Genomic DNA, 18,522 nt, shown 5'->3' with positions numbered 1-18,522 from the left:
TATTCCATGGAATGTTTAATGAATCAATCCATCCAGAAATATCTGAACCCAGAGAGAGAAGTTGGGGTGTTGATGATAACAACACGGGTTATAGGAAAGTTTGACTTGGATCAGAACTGTGGTGCCAAGTGTCCTTGGCTGATTTCTCCATGTCTGTGCCCCTAGGTCTCTGGTCCCTGCTACTCCTGAGTGACTCCCCTTTGTTGCTTATGGAGCCAGCTGCTTCCTTGCATTTCTCCATGTCAGCCTCCCTTCTCTTCTTCCACCTCCTCAGCTTGTTTGCACTGGTCTCAGGTAGGGTCCATGCCGCTAGCTCCTATCAGCTTCTCAGAAAAGAAAATCAACACTTCAGTCTGCAAAACACTGCAGTCTGAAGAAGTGCTGCAATTGTGTTCACTCATCCTTTGCTTCAGCACGTGCTCATTGAATTCACACCAGCGCATCCCATGGAAACACAATGGGAGCTACAAAGGCCAGCTGCATACACAATTTTAAATATTTAGTAACTATGTGTAAAAAGAAGCAGATGAAATAAATTTAAATAATGTAAATTGTTTAACCCAAAATAAGATATTATTTAAATTTTAATTAATGTAAAATATTAACAATGAGATATTTAAAATTATTTTATTCTAAATTTTCAAAATTGTGTGTACTTTACATTTACAGCACATTTCCATCAGGACCAGGTAGTGGCTGCCATATTGGAGAGCTTAAGTTTACACCACACTCCAGGCTCTGTGCTAGTTTGGGGAATGGAAGGAAACCTCTGTGAGCACAGGGTAAGTAGGGGGTGTTCAGTGCCTGCTTCTCAATGTTTTGTTCAGGAAGCATTAGCAGCCTCAGTAGACACTTCTACTAGGTATCTATTGTTGCTGACCAGCCATGGCTACTGGCCCCCAGTATCCTCATCCCAGGAAGCCCTGTGACCTTAGAAAGAATATATTTGAAAGAATATATTAGAAATAGAAAAAGAATCTGTCTGTGCCCTGGAATATGCACTTCCTTTCCTACTTTAGATATCTGATGGCTGAGGCCCCTGTCTGATTCTGCCCTTTTGTTGAACAGACCAGTTTACTGTTGTGGGGTCAGCTGTTCCTGGCCATGGTGGGAGGAAACAGCATGTTACGCTGCCACCTGTCACCTGAGAAAAGTGCTGAGGACACAGAGGTGTGGTGCTCCTGGTCTCAGTTCTCCCCTGCAGTGCTTGTGTACAAGGGCAGGGGAGAGAGGACAGAGGAGCAGATGGAGGAGTACTGAGGAAGGACAACCTTTGTGAAAGAAGAGATCAGCAAGGGGAGCATGGCACTGATCATCCACAGCGTCACAGCCCAAGAAAACAGCAACTACAGCTGTTATTTCCAAGAAGGTAAATCCTATGATGAGGCCACCATGCGCCTGATGGTGGCAGGTGCATCATTTGACTTTGTTCTGTTGCTTTGTCACAGAATGATTCTTGGAAAAGTTTCTGTCCTAACCTCAGGTCCTTGGCAGAGCAGCAGATATTTGCCTAGCATCCCCTTTACACAGGGAGGGTGGCTTCCTTCTGCCCAAGAACCAAATGAGTGGGTTTGCCCTGCTAAGCTGTGGGCATCACCTCTTGAGAAGCAGCCACAGAATTCAGCAGTAGCCTTAACAGGGGATAATGTTGGATCCATACAGATTATTCTTACGTTTACTTCTTGGAGATCTGTGAGGCTCTTCCTCAGTAACATGTTTTAGAAGTAGACATTTTTATGGTGAGATATACTACACATACAGAAAAACTCATAAAACATTAATGTGCAGATTACTGAATTATTATGAACTGTAATCCAGATAACCACTACTCATGTCAACACACAGGACACTGCCTTTTCCTGACCTGTGTGGGTTTGCTTGGGCTGTCATAACAAAACACCATAGACTCGGGCGCTTAAACAACAGAAATTTGTTTTCTCACATTCTGGAGTCTGCAGCTTCCAAGATCAAGCTGTCAGAGGCCTCTTTCTGGAGCTTGTAGATGCCACCTTCTTGCTGTGTACTCACATGACCTTTCCTCTGTGTGCACACATTCCTGGTGTCTCCTCATGTGTCCTAATTTCCTCTTCTTCTAAGGACACCATTCAGATTGGATTAGGGCCCACCCTAACAGCCTCATTTTAACTTAATTACCTCCTTAAATGTTCTATCTTCAAGTACAGTCGCATTCTGAGGTACTGGAGAGTATGGCTTCAACATACGAATTTTGGGGGGAAGTAATGAAGTCCATAATGTGTGCCTTCTCAAAATCCCCAACTGAAACATGTTTCTAGGAGTAGAAGGGGTGTATAATGAGAAATATTTATTTTCAGCTGTTTTTCTTTTCTCTAATCACTACATCTTATTAGAGCCTGATTACATAATCTATCTTGGTTTACATTCTCTCTCAAACTGTTTTTTTTTTCCTTTTGGCAGTTTTTTTCCTTGTAAAGTGTTGAAATTTTTTTATTCTGGTAACGTTGGTTTATAACATTTATAAATTTCAGGTGTACATCATTATATTTCGATTTCTGTGTAGATTACATAATGTTCACCACCCAAAGACTAATTGTAATCCATCACCATACACATGTGCCCAATCACCTCTTTCACCCTCCTCCCTGCCCCTTTCCCCTCTGGTAACCACCAATCCAATCTCTGTTTCTACGTGATTGTTCGTTGTTATTTTTATCTTCTACTTATGAGTGAGATCATGCAGTATTTGGCTTTCTCTCTCTGACCTTTTTCACTTAGCATAATACCCTCAAGGTCCATCCAAGTTGTCACAAATGATCGGATTTCATCGTTTCTTATGCCTGAGTAGTATTCCATTGTGCATATATACCACATCTTCTTTATCCGTTCGGTCCTTGATGGGCACCTAGGTTGCTTCCAAGGCTTGGCTATTGTGAATAATGCTGCAATGAACATAGGGGTGGATATATCTTTACGCATTCCTATTCTCATGTTCTTTGGATAAATAGCCAGCAGTGGAATAGCTAGACTATATGGTAGTTCTATTCTTAATTTTTTGAGGAATCTCCATAGTGTTTTCCATAGTGGCTGCACAAGTCTGCACTCCCACCAGAAGGGTATGAGAGTTCCCTTCTCTCCACATCCTTTCCAACACTTGTTATTTCCTATATGGTTAATTATAGCTATTCCGATGGAAGTGAGGTGATATTTCAGTGTAGTTTTGATTTGTGTTTCCCTGACAGTTAATGATGCTGAACATCTTTTCATGTGCTTGTTGCCCATCTGTATGTCTTCTTTGGAGAAATGTCTGTTCAGATCTTTTGCCTATTTTTTAATTGGGTTCTTAGTTCTTTGGTTGTTGAGATGTATGAGTTCTTTATTTATTTTAGATATTAGACCCTTATCAGATATCTTCTCCCAAATGTTAGGTTGTCTTTTCGTTTTGCTGATGGTTTCCCTTGCCGTGTGGAAACTTTTTAGTTTGATGTAGTCCCATTTGTTTATTTTTTCCATTGTTTCCCTTGCCCAGTCAGACATGGTACTTGAAAATATGCTGCTAAGACCAATGTCGAAGAGTGTACTGCCTACATATTCTTCTAGAAGTTTCATGATTTCAGGTCTTACATTCGAGTCTTTAATCCACTTTGAGTTAATTTTTGTATATGGTGTAAGATAATGCTCTACTATTATTCTTTTGCATGTAGCTGTCCAGTTTTCACAACACCATTTATTCAAGAGACTTTCCTTTCTCCATTGTACATTCTGGGCTCCCTTATCAAAAATTAGCTGTCCATAGATGTCTGGGTTTATTTCTGGGATCTTGATTCTGTTCCATTGATCTCTGTGTCTGTTTTTGTGTCAGTATCATTCCATCTTGGTTACTATAGCTTTGTGGTATATTTTGAAACCAGGCAATGTGATACCTCCAGCAGTGTTCTTTTTTCTCAAGATTCCTTTGGCTGTTTGGGGTCTTTTCTTGTTCCATTTAAATTTTAGGATTCTTTGCTCTATTTCTGTGAAAAATGTCATTGGACTTTGATAGGGATTGCATTGAATCTGCAGATTACTTTAGGAAGTATGGACATTTTAACTATGTTAATTCTTCCAATCCAAGAGCATGGTGTATCTTTCCACTTCTTTGTGTCTTCTTCAATTTCTTTCCAACAATGTTTTATAATTTTCAGTGTACAGATATTTCACCTGTTTGGTTAAGTTTATTTCCAGGTATTTTGTTCTTTTTGTTGCAATTGTAAATGAGATTGTGATTCTTAATTTCTCTTTCTGCTACTTTATTGTTAGTGTATAGAAACACAACTGATTTTTGTACGTTGATTTTGTATCCTGCAACTTTCATTTATTATTTCTAAAAAGTTTTTGGTGGATTCTTTGGGTTTTTCTATATATAAAATCATGTCATCTGCCAATAGTGGCAGTTTCACTTCTTCCTTTCCAATTTGGATCCCTTTGATTTCTTTTACTTGTCTGATTGCTCTGGCTAGGACTTCCAATACTATGTTAAACAAGAATGGTGACAGTGGGCGTCCTTGTGTGGTTCCTGTTCTTAGAGAGTTAGCTTTCAGTTTTTCTCCGCTGGGAATGATATGAGCTGCAGGTTTGCCATATATGGCCTTCATTTTTGTTGAGGTACTTTCCTTCTATACTCATTTTATTCAGAGTTTTTATCATAAATGGATGCTGTATCTTGTCAAATACTTTCTCTGCATCCATTGGCATGCTCATGTGATTTTTATTCTTCATTTTGTTAACATGGTGTATCACTTTGATTGATTTGAGGATGTCGAACCATCCCTGCATCCCTGGAACAAATCCCACCTGATCATAGTGTATGATCTTTTTAAGGTATTGTTGTATTCAGTATGCTAGAATTATGTTGAGGATTTTTGCATTATGTTCATCAGTGATATTGGCCTGTAATTTTCTTTATTTGTGTTTTCCTTGTCTGGTTTTGGTGTCAGGGTAATGTTGGCTTCATAGAAGGTATGAAGAAGCTTCCTCTCCTTTTCAATTTTTTGAAGAGTTTGAGAAGGATAGGTATTAAGTCTTCTTCGAATGTTTGGTAGAATTCACCAGGGAAGCCATCTGATCCTTGAGCTTTATTTTTTGGAAGGTTTTTGATTACTATTTTGATCTCCTGATTGGTGATTGGTCTACTCAAATTCTCTATTTCTTTTTGATTCCGTATAGGAAGCTTGTGTGATTCTAAGAATTTATCCAATTTCTTCTAGATTATCTAATTTGTTGATGTATAGCTTTTCATAGTATTCTTTTATAACCTTTTGCATTTCTGAGGTGTCCGTTGTAATTTCTCCTCTTTCATTTCTGATTTTACTTATTTGAGGATTCTCTCTTTTTTTCTTGGTGAGTCAAGCTAAAGGTTTGTCAATTTTCTTTATCTTTTCAAAGAACTAGCTCTTGGATTCAATGATTCTTTTTTCTTAAGTCTCTATTTCATTTCTTTCTGTTCTGATTTTCATTATTTCCTTCCTTCTACTAATTTTAGGTTTTCTTCTTCTTTTTCCAGTTCCTATAGATGTACTGTTAGATTGTTTATTGGAGATTTTTCCTGTTCTTCTCTGCTTTTTTCTTATTCTTTTGCTCTTTTCCCTTGTGGTTTGATGACTTTCCTCAGTATTATGTTTGGATTCCTTTCTATTAATTTTTTGTGTACTTATTATACGTTTCTGGTGAGTTTCATAGATAATAATCTGTGCATATAGCAATCTATATTAAGTTGATGGTCTGTTTAGTTTGAACTCTTGCTAAAAGCTCTACTCTTTTACTCTCTTCCTCCCACATTTTACGTTTTTGATATCATATCTAACCTCTTTTATGTGTATGTGTATCCATTACCGTCTTATCATGGAAATATTAATCTTATAAGTTTTGTCTTTTGACCTTCATGTTATCTTCACAGGTGGTTGATCTGCTACCTTTACTGTATTTGTGCCTTTACCAGTGATTGTATTGGTTCTTTTTTTGATAATTTTCTTATTCCTATTTGTAGTCTTCTCTTTTTCATTTAAACAAATCCCTTTAGCATTGTTTGCAAGTTATCTTGGTGGTAAACTCATTTAGTTTTGCTTGTCTGGGAAAATGTTTACCTCTCCTACCATTCTGAATGATAACCTTGCTGGGTAGAGTATTCTTGCCTATAGATTTTTTCCTTTCAGCACTTTAAATATATTGTGCAACTCCCTTTTAGCCTGTAAGGTTTCTGCTGAGAAGTCAGCTGATAGCCTTATGGGGTTTCCTTTGTATGTAACTTGTTGCCTTTCTCTTGAGGCTTTTAGGATTCTCTCTTTATCTTTAATTCTTGATATTTTAATTATAATGTGCCTTGATGTGGGCCTTTTTGGGTTTATCTGGTTTGATGCTCTTTGTGCTTCCTGTACCTTGATATCTGTTTCCTTTCTTAGGTTAGGAAAGTTTTCAGCTATTATTTCTTCAAATCGATTCTCGGCCCCTTTGTCTCTCTCTCCTCCTTCTTGGACACCTACAATATGGATGTTAGTATGCTTGATCTTATCCCAGAGGCCCCATAGACTGTTCTTTTTATTTCTTTTTTCTTTTATTTGTTCTGCTTGGATGATTTCTCTAGTCTTTTGTCCAGTTTACTAATCTGTTCTTCTGTATCATCTATTCTGCTATTGAGTCACTCTAGTGAATTTTTAATTTCCAGTATTGTGTTCTTCATTTCTGATTGATTCTTTTTTATATTTTCCAATTTGCTGTTGGCATCTTTGCTGAATTCATCCATTCTTCTCCCAAAATCAGTGAGCATCCTTGTGACTTTTGTTTGAATTTTTTGTCAGGTAGCTTGTTTATTTCTGTTTCATTTTGGTCTTTTTCTGTTTTTTTTTCCTGTTCCCTTACTTGGAATGTATTCATTTGCCTGCTCATTTTTCCTCTTGCTCTGTGCTTATATCTATGTGTCAGGTGGATCAGCTGTCTCCTAATCTTGGAGAGGTAGCCTTATGTAAGACGTGCTTTATGAGACCCAGCAGCATGCTTCCCTCTCATCACCAATTCCAAATGTTCCAAGAGTGAGCCTTGTGTGGACTATATATTTCCTTTGGCTGTGGCAGGGTCGTTCTTGCTACAGTTACCCAGGGAGGCTAGGCTGTCTCCCAGCCCTGCTGGTTGTAATTATCAGCTGTGTCTGGTTGCTATGGACCTTCAGTCACTTTATCCAGTGTGAGTAGCCCCAAAAGAGTTGGCTGCAAGGTCTAATAGCACATTCCTGTTGCAGTTTTTCTGTTAAGTGAGTAGGCCCCCAACATGGCTAGTTGCTAGGCTTAGGCACTTACAACTGCTGTAGGCCTCTAGCCTGCAAGGCTCTTGTCAGCAGTCTGAAGAATATGGGTCACTGGGGCTGGCCCCAGATGTGGGAGCACCCAATTGTTCCATGTGTTGGAAGGTGGGGACTGATCCCCTTTGCAGCTATTTGAGAAGCACAGGTCTTCTGCAATTGACAAGCCCTACCACCCACAGCGCCACATACACTGTCAACACAGTCCTGCCTGGTGCATGTGCCTTGACCCCTGAAGTCGACCAAGTTGCCCCACTGCTGAGGCCCTACACACTCCATCAATGCCCCACACACTCCACCCAGTCCTCACACACACCCTGTTCCACAGAGGGAGACCCACTTGCCCTGTTGCAGAGGATCCAGGCAACTAGCCTATGCAGGCCAACAGGTTGCCAGAACGCTTGCTGTTTGTTAGAGCCAGTCCCTAGAGTGAGCTGCCTGAACGGGCTGAGCTGGATTAAACTGATTCTCTAGTAGGTGGGGCAGACTCTGGGCTAACAGACCAGGGGAAGAACTGCAGTGTCTGTCTCAAAAGGTCTGTGACCTTTACTAGGTCACAATAATGGCTACTGTGAATATCTCAATTTCTGGAAAGGTCTCACCTCTCAGAGATGCATCCAGAGCCTATTAGGTGAGTCTATTTTCACTGAAGGATGGTGCGCCTTTCTTTCTGGTGATTTTAGGTTGCTTTCCAAAACAAGTGAATTTGTGCATGGGAACTTTATGAGGCAGCTTTTCTTTCCCTTACAACCAATTGCTTATCTGGGGGTATTCTCCATTGTAGTTAGTAGCCAGCAAAGCTAGATATTAGGACACACATCTCAGTTGTGCTAAGTCCAAATGGTAGTAACACTCCCCTGCACAGGTCCCCCACTTCTCCAGGGAAGGCTGCATACCTTAGGATTGCTTCTGGTGGGCTGTGAAGCACCATGGTTTGTGAAGGTGACTTTTCTTTCCTCTCCAGAAAGGAATTTCTGCCTCTTCCACCTCAGTCAGAACTGTCTCTTGTTGCAGGGGTTCTTTTTATCCAGTTTTCAGTTCTCTCTCTGGGGTAATCTTTCCAAGAGGAGTTGTACATTTGTTGTGTCCTTGAGAGGAGGTGAGTTCAGAGTCCACCTACATTACCATATTGATAACAACCTTCTATTTTCATCCTTAACACATACTACAAATTTCTTTTTCAAAGAGTTGGTATCAATATGAGCTCTCACCAGTAGTATATTATGCTCTATAAATTTTTCATCAATTCCAAAGAGAAGTTTTTCACATACAATTTCAATTCATTTTTTCTTTCTAGGCAGTTGGTTCCCATGACTGTGAGGATCAAATACCATCCTTGATGCTTTTCACCCCCATTCCCTACTTTTCTTCTCAGCACATGTAACCTTCTCACATTGGATGCACTTTACTCATTATTCCTGATTATTATGTCTCTTCCACTTGAATGTAACCTTCATGAGAGACTGTTTTCTATTTTGCTTCTGCTGTATCCACATCTTTAGAACAGAACCTGGAGCATAATAGTTGTTCTACAATTATTAATCGAATGAAGACATAAATCTGCTCCATGAGCTGTAAGTGGTCATCATTATGCCTGAGCTATCTCTAGTCTACACCTGAGGTCTGTTGTTTTAACCTTTCCCAATGAGTCTCTGATCATTCCCTGTTTTAATCATCTTTGAGGTGTGCATTAGTCAGGATAGGCTAGGTTGTGCTCTGTAACAAGAAGCCCTGAAATCTCAGTAGTTTGACATAACAAATGTCTATTTATAATACATGAAACATGTCCTTTGTGAGTCTGGTGGACTCTATTTCACACAGACCTCCCTCAGGGACCTGGCCCTGTGCAGTTCACCTTCACAGAGGGAAAGAGCCTGCAAGTCACTCACTGGCTCCTGAAACCCCTGCCTGTGAGATGCTCACATTTTTTATAGTCCCATTTCACTGACCAAAGCCAGTCACATGGCTGTGCCTCACAGTACAGGAGGAGGAAGTGCAGTCCTAACCGTGTGCCCAGGGGAACTGAAAATGTTGGTGGAAGCTCTAAAGAGCATCCTTTCAGGCTTTTGTTACTGGACATTCTTTTAAAGCTTCATAGTCCAAATCACAAGCAGACAAATCAGGATGTGACTCAAACCAGCAGTTATTCACCACTATATCTCCAGAATCTAGAAAATTGCTTGGCCCCAGGTAGGTACTTAATAAACAGTTGTAAATGAATCAGTGAAAAAAATGAATTGCTGGAATCAAAGTTTCAGAGCAGGAAAAATTTATCCTCGGGCTCCATCTCATCACACACGCTCATAAATTCATTTGAAAAATATGTAATGAGCATCATCTGTGTTCAAATGACTCTACTAGGAACTGAAGATATATCAGAGAACAAAATCCATGAAGATCCCTGCTCTCCTAGAGCTCTCATTCTAGAGGGTGCAAAGAGAAATAAGTGAAGATAACTAATTCAGCTGTATTTTATATCAGATGGTGATGAGTCCTGTAGACAAAAGAAAGCAGAGACGGGTTGAGAGTGCTGGGGCATGGAGGTAATGTAATTATAAACAGAATGGTCCAGGAAAGCTTCACTGAAAAGATGGCAATTGAGAAAAACCAGAATGAAGTAAGGGAGTGAGCCACACACGTCTGGGGCTGACTGAGAGTGAAATCCCATCCATCACTGAGCCTGGCACGTGGCTTTCTGACAGGGAACCATGTACTTTATCATCCAAACTGTACACTTTGGAGAGTGAGAGGAGCCACTGTCAATAATTGTACCAGGACAACTGGAATAAATAAGGACTACCCAACAAAAGACAACATATAGACATCTCATTTCTTAATAAATATTAATCTTGCCTTTTTTCTCTTTCCCCAAAAACTAACTGTAGTGAGAATGACTTCCATGTAAACAGATGACTTCATGAAAGCATGATTAAGTACTAAACCTCTTGACCCCACAGAGAAAAGATAGTGAGAATTCAGCCAGGAGGAATTGGGCAAGACTTGAAAATAGAAGTGGCATTTAAACTGGGATTTCTAGTTTATTAATAATGGCTTTAAGGTATGACTTCACTCCTGGAGTCACTGTATTACTCTTTAAATGAAACATTTAAAGACTGGAAAAGCCTTGAAGGCACGCAGAAATCAATGGCATTTCAGTCCGTCAGACCAGTGGAAGTGAGGTTTGGGGTCAGTGTGACCTTCCCAGGGGGCCTCAGATCATAGCTGGTAGGAGACCTCATCTTTGTTACTCAGAAGGGCAACCTTGTATCTAATTAATACTAGTGAAAGGGGTACTTTTTAACCTGGTGTCCCAACTCTGTTCACAGCAACAATGCACAGCGGACCAGTATGGATGTATATGTGGCAGAAACCACCTTTTCTTTCCCTATAAACATGACCCTTCCCTGCCCTGATCCACTCTGAATAGTTGTTGTAGAACTGTTTGTTTGTTTATTGTATTTGTTTGGTTAACAGGATGGCTGGTTTTGTCCTTAAGTCTATTGTCTCATACTTGCCGTTATTGAACCCCACGGGTTGTTTTGAAGAATTTCTTTCCAACTTCCCACATTATTTTTAATTTTATCCCCTTCTAAGTTGTTATGTGAGCCTTTTAATTTGCAGCCAGTTTTTTCTTTTTCCTCTTGGCAAAAATCAAGTTGATCAGAAATTACTAAGACTTAAGTGATTAATTTTGTCTTTGGTATAATTTGTTGATTAGGCTAACAAAGTAATTACTTGAAAGAAGTTTGAATGATGGCTGGACACATGGTTAAAGGAGCAGAAGTCTCCTATGACTGCACATGTATAGCTCTCTCATACCTAGTATTCTCTATTACTGAAGATTCTTTTTTTATTCTTCCGTTTTTGCTAAGGAAGATTCACCCAGGGCTGACATCTGCTGCCAATCTTCCTCTTTTTGTATGTGACTCACCATAGCAACATGACTACTGATAGACAAGTGGTTAGGTCCATGCCCAGGAATGGAACTCGGGCTGTCAAAGCAGAGCATGCCGAATTTAACCACTAGGCCACTGGGGCTAGCCCTTATTATTCTTTTAAAGACAGAATAAGTTAGGAGGAATCTGGATTTTTGATGATGTTCTGCTGACACTGAAGAGGTGATGTTACGATCTTGAGGAGCCCAGGAGCATACAGATCTTTCTAATACGTGGATGTTGTGGAGGGACTATAAGAAAATCATGTAATTTCCTGAGCCCCTGAGAACTAAACATCTCTGAATTGAGGTAAGATTGGGCATTGCATGCCAGCTCTTTCTATTCTCCTAAAAACCAGAAAGAACTTATGATTATTGGAATGCTATGGTGATGTGAAGCCCTACACCAGGAGAGAAGGGACAGCATCTTGAGGTTAAAAAGTTTCTTAAGATTCTGCCAGCCTGGCAGGCTTCTGTCCTTATCATATTAACCTAGAGCTTCAGGAAGCTAAGACTACTGAGAAGTCCTCTCAGGGCAGTAAGTGAAATCCTGGAACTGCTTACTTCAGGTCAAGGTGGACATACTCACTCAGAAATGAGAGCATTAAAATCTCTAGCTGAATGAATCAGTCAACAAACTTTCATTAGCAGCAGAAGCTTGGCACTGTGATGGGGTCTGTAAGTGGAGCAGAAAGAATAATGCAATGTAATCCTTTCTCCTTAGAGATTTCACCATATATTTGGCATATTGGTCTCCTGGTGTTCTCATATGTCAAAGTTTTTTTCCCTCCTTTCCTCCTTCCTATCTTCTTTCTTTCTTCCTCTGTCCCTTCCCCCTTTATTTCCTTCCATGCCCCTTCACAGAAGGGGTACTGCAGGAACGCATGGAATATGCACAATCAGCTTCTCTGGACGCTGAACCCTTGCTCTCTCCCCGCTTCCCTTGGCTCTCACCATTAAGAGCTGACCTTCTAAGACACTTTGACTAAGACACTGTTGCCTTTTTATCTGAGCACTGGTCTTTCTCCTCAGGCTTGGGTTCTAAGACCCTCATTGAAATGAAGGTCCACAAGGATGGGGGCATCTGGCTGGAGTGCACATCTGTAGTGTGGTACCCAGAGCCCTGAGAAGTTTAGAGGGACCCCTATGGTGAGATCATGCCCACCATGGAGGAGGCTTACACTGTAGACACAGACAGCCTCTTCATCATCACCATGGCTGTGATCATCAGGGATTGCTTTGTGAGGAATGTGTCCTGCTCCATCAATAACACCCTGCTTGACCAGAAGAAAGAAACTGTGATTTCATTCCAGGTTTGTTCTCTGCTCTCTGGAGACTCATGTGTGCAGGCTGGATCCTCAGCAGGCAGATTGCAGGCTAGAGTGGGGAAGGGAGGAAAGGACATGGAGTGGAAGGGTCCTGGGCCCTGAAGGGCTGAAGGCTGCAGCTGAGCTGAAGCCTCTTCCCTTGTCACAAGGAGAAAATCAAATAGCTGCAAAACACATGAGTAGGAGCTAATTCTCTGAAGAAGAAATCAGATTATCTTTTTCTTGTTATTGTCCTTATCCTGCAGCAAATTTTAAACCTTTAGAACAACCATAAAACATAGAGAGTGGTATGGGTAGGTGTCTAGCTACACCCAGTATTGTCTGCTGAAGCCCTCCCTTCCTGCCCATGGGGTTTCCCAAGGGATAGAGCAGAGAAATTATCTACAGACATTCATAAATTCATTCAACAAATACTTAACTAGCATCACATATGCTCAAGGCACTGTTCGAGAAACCAACAATAGATCACTTAGCAAAATACATGAACATCCTGCCTTCATGGGGCTCACATTCTAAAGCAGCAGAGGACAATAAATGAAGTAATTGAACAAGGAGTGAAATCATTAATTAAACTGTGAGTTGTATCAGATGGTGATAAGTACTGTAGAAAAGATCAATCATGGAGGTGACATTGATTGATAGGGCATGGGGAAGTTGTAATTGTAAATAAGAAGATCAGAGAGGACTTCATGGAAAATATGGTTGTTGGGCAAGTAAGGCATGAGCTGTGCAGATATTTGAGGATTGGGTAAGCCAGGTAGCAGGAACAGCATATGCAAAGGGCCGGAGGCAGGAACAAGTCTGGCAGTTTCAAGGAACCGGAAGAGGTAGGTGTGGCTGAAATGGATTGAGTGCAGGGAAAATTGGAGGAGATGAATTCAGAGAGGCAATATGTCCAGATTATGTGGGGCAATGCAGTCCACAAGTGGACTTTAGTTTTTAGTCTGAGTGAGATAGGAAGCATTGCAGGGTTTTGCACAAGGATATAACATGACCTCACTTAGACTGTTATGCTGAGGATAGACTTCAGAGGGTGTGGACAGAAACAGGAGGAGGGCATTGCAATATTTCAGGTAAGAAGGGTTGGTGGTTTAGCCCAGGGTGATGGCTGTGGTGATCCAGCATGTCTGGTTATCTTTTATTCACCCTGGTCCTTCTCATGGTGACTCCAGGTGTTTCTGCTTTTTGTCTCCTGGGCCCCCTGTCCTGGCACTCACTGTGGGGTGACTCTTTCTGTATCTGGGGTTTCTGAGAGAGAAGCCAAAAGAGCAGCGACCTGGGGAGCTCTTTACATATGAGTCCTGCGGGGTTCTCATCCAAGGTCTCCTTTTTCTCACTAAATGGGACTCTTCTGGCTCCCTTTTCAGAATCCTTTATTCCCAGCACATCTCCCTGGATGATGGCCCTGGCTGTTGTTGTGACTACTCTGCTCCTCCTCATTGCTGCGAGCATCTGTTTTATGAAAAACTCCACAGGGAAAAAGAGAGTCTCCTAAGGGAAAAAGAGGTTGAAAATGAACTGAGAAATTGCACGTAAAGAACTGTGGAAAAAATGCATGAAAAAGAAAAATTATGTCACATAAAAGGTAAAAGAGTAGGATCACTGCCATGTCAAAAGAGTAGGTTCATGTTACTGTTAAAAGTGCAGTTCACTGACACTTGAAGGACACAGCTCTGACAGCTGGGAGCCTGGGAAACAGAGAAGAAAGGAATAGAGGCACAGCAAGGGCTTAGAACTCTCACATCCTAGGAATTAATCCTCAGAGCTTGCTTGCTTCCATTCTGCAAGTGTTGCATCCATTCACCTGGCTACATGGAGCACTATATTGTTGAAAAAAAGCAAACCTAAATCAGTACTGATGATTTCCAGCCATCTGATCATGTATCATTTCCGGTATCTTGACAATTCCCTGGGCAAGGTGGAGGGCGACTATGGTGTTCATAGAAAGAGCCACTTCACCATTTAATGCCAACTTAAATTCTCTCAGTTCCTGTATCGAAGACATTCATTTGTTTGTTTATTTTTTCAGAGCAACTTCAAGAGGAATTGTGTAAGTTCAGCATTTCCTGAACTATTCTAGGCGCAATTTGTAATTTCCTTGCTTAGCCATTATCTCATGAAGTTCACCTGTCTATCTGTCCCATTGCAGGATGGAGAAGAACCCTCTTACATACTGGTGAGCACCTCTGACAATTTCTCAGATCCTGACCTTCCTACCCACTACCCAGCCAACAGGGCACATTAGGGTAGATGAACAACAAGGACTAAGGCTTTCCGGGGGGAAGCAGAGGGCTGGGGTCAGATCACTATCAGTGTCCCATCCAATGCTGGATTCTAGCTCTTTTGTCAGGGAATCCCCACAGCTCTCAATCAATTCTATGACTTTGTTCCCAACACAGTCTTTGTAGAAAAATTTAATCCCTGACTACAGAGGTATACCATACATAGTGGACCTTCCCACGTTTACATTTTAATAGTTGTTGCTCTGTGGATCCTGGATTAATTGAAAACAAAACAATACTGGCTTTGTTATTTATAACCTTTGTGGGGACCTGGAATTGGCCACCCCAAGATATGTCTCTTTGGTATCAAGATTATTTGAGGCTGATTGCTTTTGATAAACTGGGACAGGGAAGGAGGCTCTGAGGAATGGAACTTGCCCTTCCTTAGGACACATTTACATTTGTAAGGTAAATCTCTATCTGTAAAAGCTGCCTCCCTCTCTGTACCAGGAAGAAGAAAGGAGATGACCTACTCTCCAAAAACTCTTAATCAATACCAAAGGCAAGGACTTAAAATCTGCATTTTATTGTGCTATTCTGGTAACCTCCTGTAACTGACTTCCCTCCCCCTCCCAACGTTGGCATTCCTTAAGGATTAAGCATCTTTCCTTAGGCTAGGAACTGATTGCTGAGCTCACCTGTGACCGCCCAGCTCCAGACAATCGACTTGCCTCCTGCTACGCCCTCTGAGACAGCAGACCACTACCTGCTGTGTCCATCAAGCACTGTGCCGACAGGGCAATCTTGTGACTATTGTGGAAGGGACATTTCAATCACATGTGAAACACCCTGTTTGGGGCTATATAACCACTCTGTGCACCCCACTTCTTCTGTGCCCTTTCTTCCTTCGGGAAGAAAGGCCCCGGGCCATGGTTCCTCCTAAAGCTTTGTTTAATTTTCTCTTGCTATTCTGTCTCGTGTGAATTTAATTCGTTCTCCAGCCAGATGAACCCCCATTTGGGAAGAGGAAATGTCTTCCTCCCCTACACCTTGGAGATGGTATAGACTGCACAGTTGAAGAGCCACATGTGGGAAAGGCAATAAGCTTCCCCCAGCCTGTCTCAGGGATGCACAGACAGGTGCCAGAAATGCCTCCTGCTCCAAGAGAATACTGATGCTCTATGTGTAGCCTGCGAGGGGAGGGGAGGTGGGCAAGTGGGAGAGCAGGAAATACATCTGTCTGGTCCTAATGAGCACTTTGCATGTTATGATTTCTCAGCTTCTGCTCAAAAACATCAAAGAATCCAGGCTTCACCAGATGCCTTTTATCTGTATGTCAGGATATTTGAATTTCACAGTTGTCACAGTCAGACATATCAACTTGGGGAAAGGAGAATGTCATTTTATAACAATGGAAATGTAGATTGACTAAGTAATAATGTCTACAGATGGGAGAGTCTGCAGAATGTCAGAGTCTGAAGCATTTCCTCTATCCAGACAGGTCATAAATGAAGACTCAGATCCATGTTGTTAAAGCAAAACTGGATGGAAATAGTTTCCCCTCCCTTTTGCCATACATACCTCTCAGGCAGCAGGTTGGCTTTAGGGAACATTATCTTCCTTTTCTACTATTTGAAGAGTTCTCTTGTTAATCATTGAAATCAGTTGTCATTTGGTTAAACTGGTGGAACACAGAGGACAATTGAAGGGACCCTTTACCACCCATGAACCTGTGTAGGGAGAAATTGGGCTTAATTGCTTCACTAGGAGAGGGATAGGGCCTCTTTGTTGGTTTATGCAAAGTGTAAAAGTTTCTAACTACAGAGAACTCCAGAGATCATATATATGCCTTGAATAGGAAAGTGACCAGATTTGAGAATGTTGAGAGAAAGTGGGAGCCATTAATTTCACCTCATTTGCTATACTTTCTACATTTCCTGGAGCCCCAATTATGCTTTACATGAGAGAACACTCCTGTCACTCAAGAAATAGAGGTGTAGCTTCAGTAATTCTCAGTTTGTGAGCTTGCTGGGACCTAAGATCAAGGGACCTTCATGGAAAAGCCTGTCACATGGGAGATCTCCCACCAGCTTTCTGGGACCTCTCTGGGGACTAGGAATTGCAGAATCTCCTGACACCCCAGGCCTAAACCTGAGTCTTCCTCTGCACCTGATGTGGTCCTGGACTCAGACACTGCTCGGCTTAGCTCTTCCTGTCAGAGGACCAGAGAAGTATGAGATGGGGGCCCTCCAGGCAGAATATGCCTGACAACCCAGAGAGATTTGACTGTCAGCCTTGTGTCCTGGTCCTGGAGACCCTCTTCTCAGGGAGACATTGCTGGGAGGTGGAGGTCAAAAATGTGATGGTACGGACTGTGGTGGTTGGTAAAAACACTATTGAGAGGAAAGGGGAGTCCCCAGAATGTCTTCTGGATCTTGTAGATGTTTAGAAACAAGCACCTGGCCCATCCTCTCCTGAGAAGATTATCCCCCTGACAGAATGCCTTTACCAGTTGGACATCTTCCTGGACTATGAAGCTGGAGATGTCTCCTTCAATAAATTAAGAAGTAGATACCACATATAGACATGTGTCCCTTCTCTGGGCCCCTGAGACCCTTCTTCAGGCTTGGGTCTGATGACAGCCCCCTCTTCATCTGGCCAGTGTTCACAGGGTCCCAGGTGATCACGGTGCTAGAGGGTGCCCTGATCCTTCACGGAGCAGGGACCCACCGCAGCCACCAGGACCAATTCCCTGGTCTCAGAGCCAAGTAGAGAGGCCCTGCTCATCTCTACCACTACAGTGCAGCACCCTGTGGCAGAAAATGGGCCCTCCTTCTCTCTGATCACATAAGAGAACCTCCTAAAGATGCCTCTTGACACCTTCTTCAGGCCCCAGCCCCATCTCTCCCTCATTAGGCTGTTGCTTTAGTAACTCATTTGCTTGTAACCATGGAGCAAGGTCCAGTCTCAGGAAACCAGTGCTGACACACGGTTCCCAACCAAGAAGAAACTGTGTGACAGTGACAGGCAGAAAACCTGCTACTTTAACATCAAAGTGACACATTCAGCCTGATACTTGGGTTGACATCAGACACAGTGGACACGAGGTGAGGAAAACAGGATACACTAGAATGTAAGAGAGGAGAAGGGACCACAAATGGAGGTCAGAGGTAGAGGACAGAGGACCAGAGAGGTGAGAGGTGGACAAGGCTGTAGGCATGGTTAGTCCCCACCGTCATAGCTGAGGGGTCCCAGGAGCTGATGGTCCATTTCCAACCCATACTTAAGGTTTCCAGACAACACAGTTAAGCTCCCCAAACCTAGAATTGGGATTAAGAAGGGTGAAGGGTGAGAAGACATCTGGATCTGGCCTGGCACAAGTGTTGCTACAGTGAACGAAGAGTGAGTACCCAGTTGTTGAGTGTGGTCTAAGGTTTCAGGTCGCAGCTGAGCAAGTGGTTACTGGACCTAGTAGATCACAAGGTTCAGGTTCAGTGGGGAGGATAGAAGTTTCTAGCGTTTTGGTCTTTAAACACTTAAAAATTAGGACTCCCAAGAGCTTTTGCTAATTTGGGTTGTATCTGTCAATATCTTTGGCACTAGAGATTGAATGTGAAACTGTTGTTTGGAGGGTAGAGGCAGCTTCTGTCATGTGGTGGGCACATGATGTATCTGTTGTGTGGTGGGCACCTGGGGTAGGAGTAAGTGTGGAGTAGGGAGGCTAATTAGGAA

The 18,522-nt window shown here is 42.1% G+C and overlaps 1 protein-coding gene and 2 pseudogenes across 2 annotated transcripts in view; 1 reads left to right on the top strand and 2 right to left on the bottom strand.

Annotated features, from left to right (window-relative positions):
- LOC103541911 (butyrophilin subfamily 3 member A2-like) overlaps positions 1–18,522 on the bottom strand; it is a 264,550-nt gene that overhangs the window by 125,534 nt on the left and 120,494 nt on the right. The window lies entirely within an intron of this gene.
- The window catches only part of LOC139077402 (butyrophilin subfamily 3 member A2-like), a 187,370-nt pseudogene that overhangs the window by 75,964 nt on the left and 92,884 nt on the right, over positions 1–18,522 (bottom strand).
- On the top strand, positions 210–18,236 carry LOC103566963 (butyrophilin subfamily 2 member A2-like; annotated as a pseudogene).

This window comes from Equus przewalskii, chromosome 19 (assembly GCF_037783145.1).
Source record: "Equus przewalskii isolate Varuska chromosome 19, EquPr2, whole genome shotgun sequence".
Lineage (NCBI taxonomy): Eukaryota > Metazoa > Chordata > Mammalia > Perissodactyla > Equidae > Equus > Equus przewalskii.
Note: the sequence above shows the minus strand (reverse complement) of the source record. Positions and strands in the feature narration are given on the sequence as shown.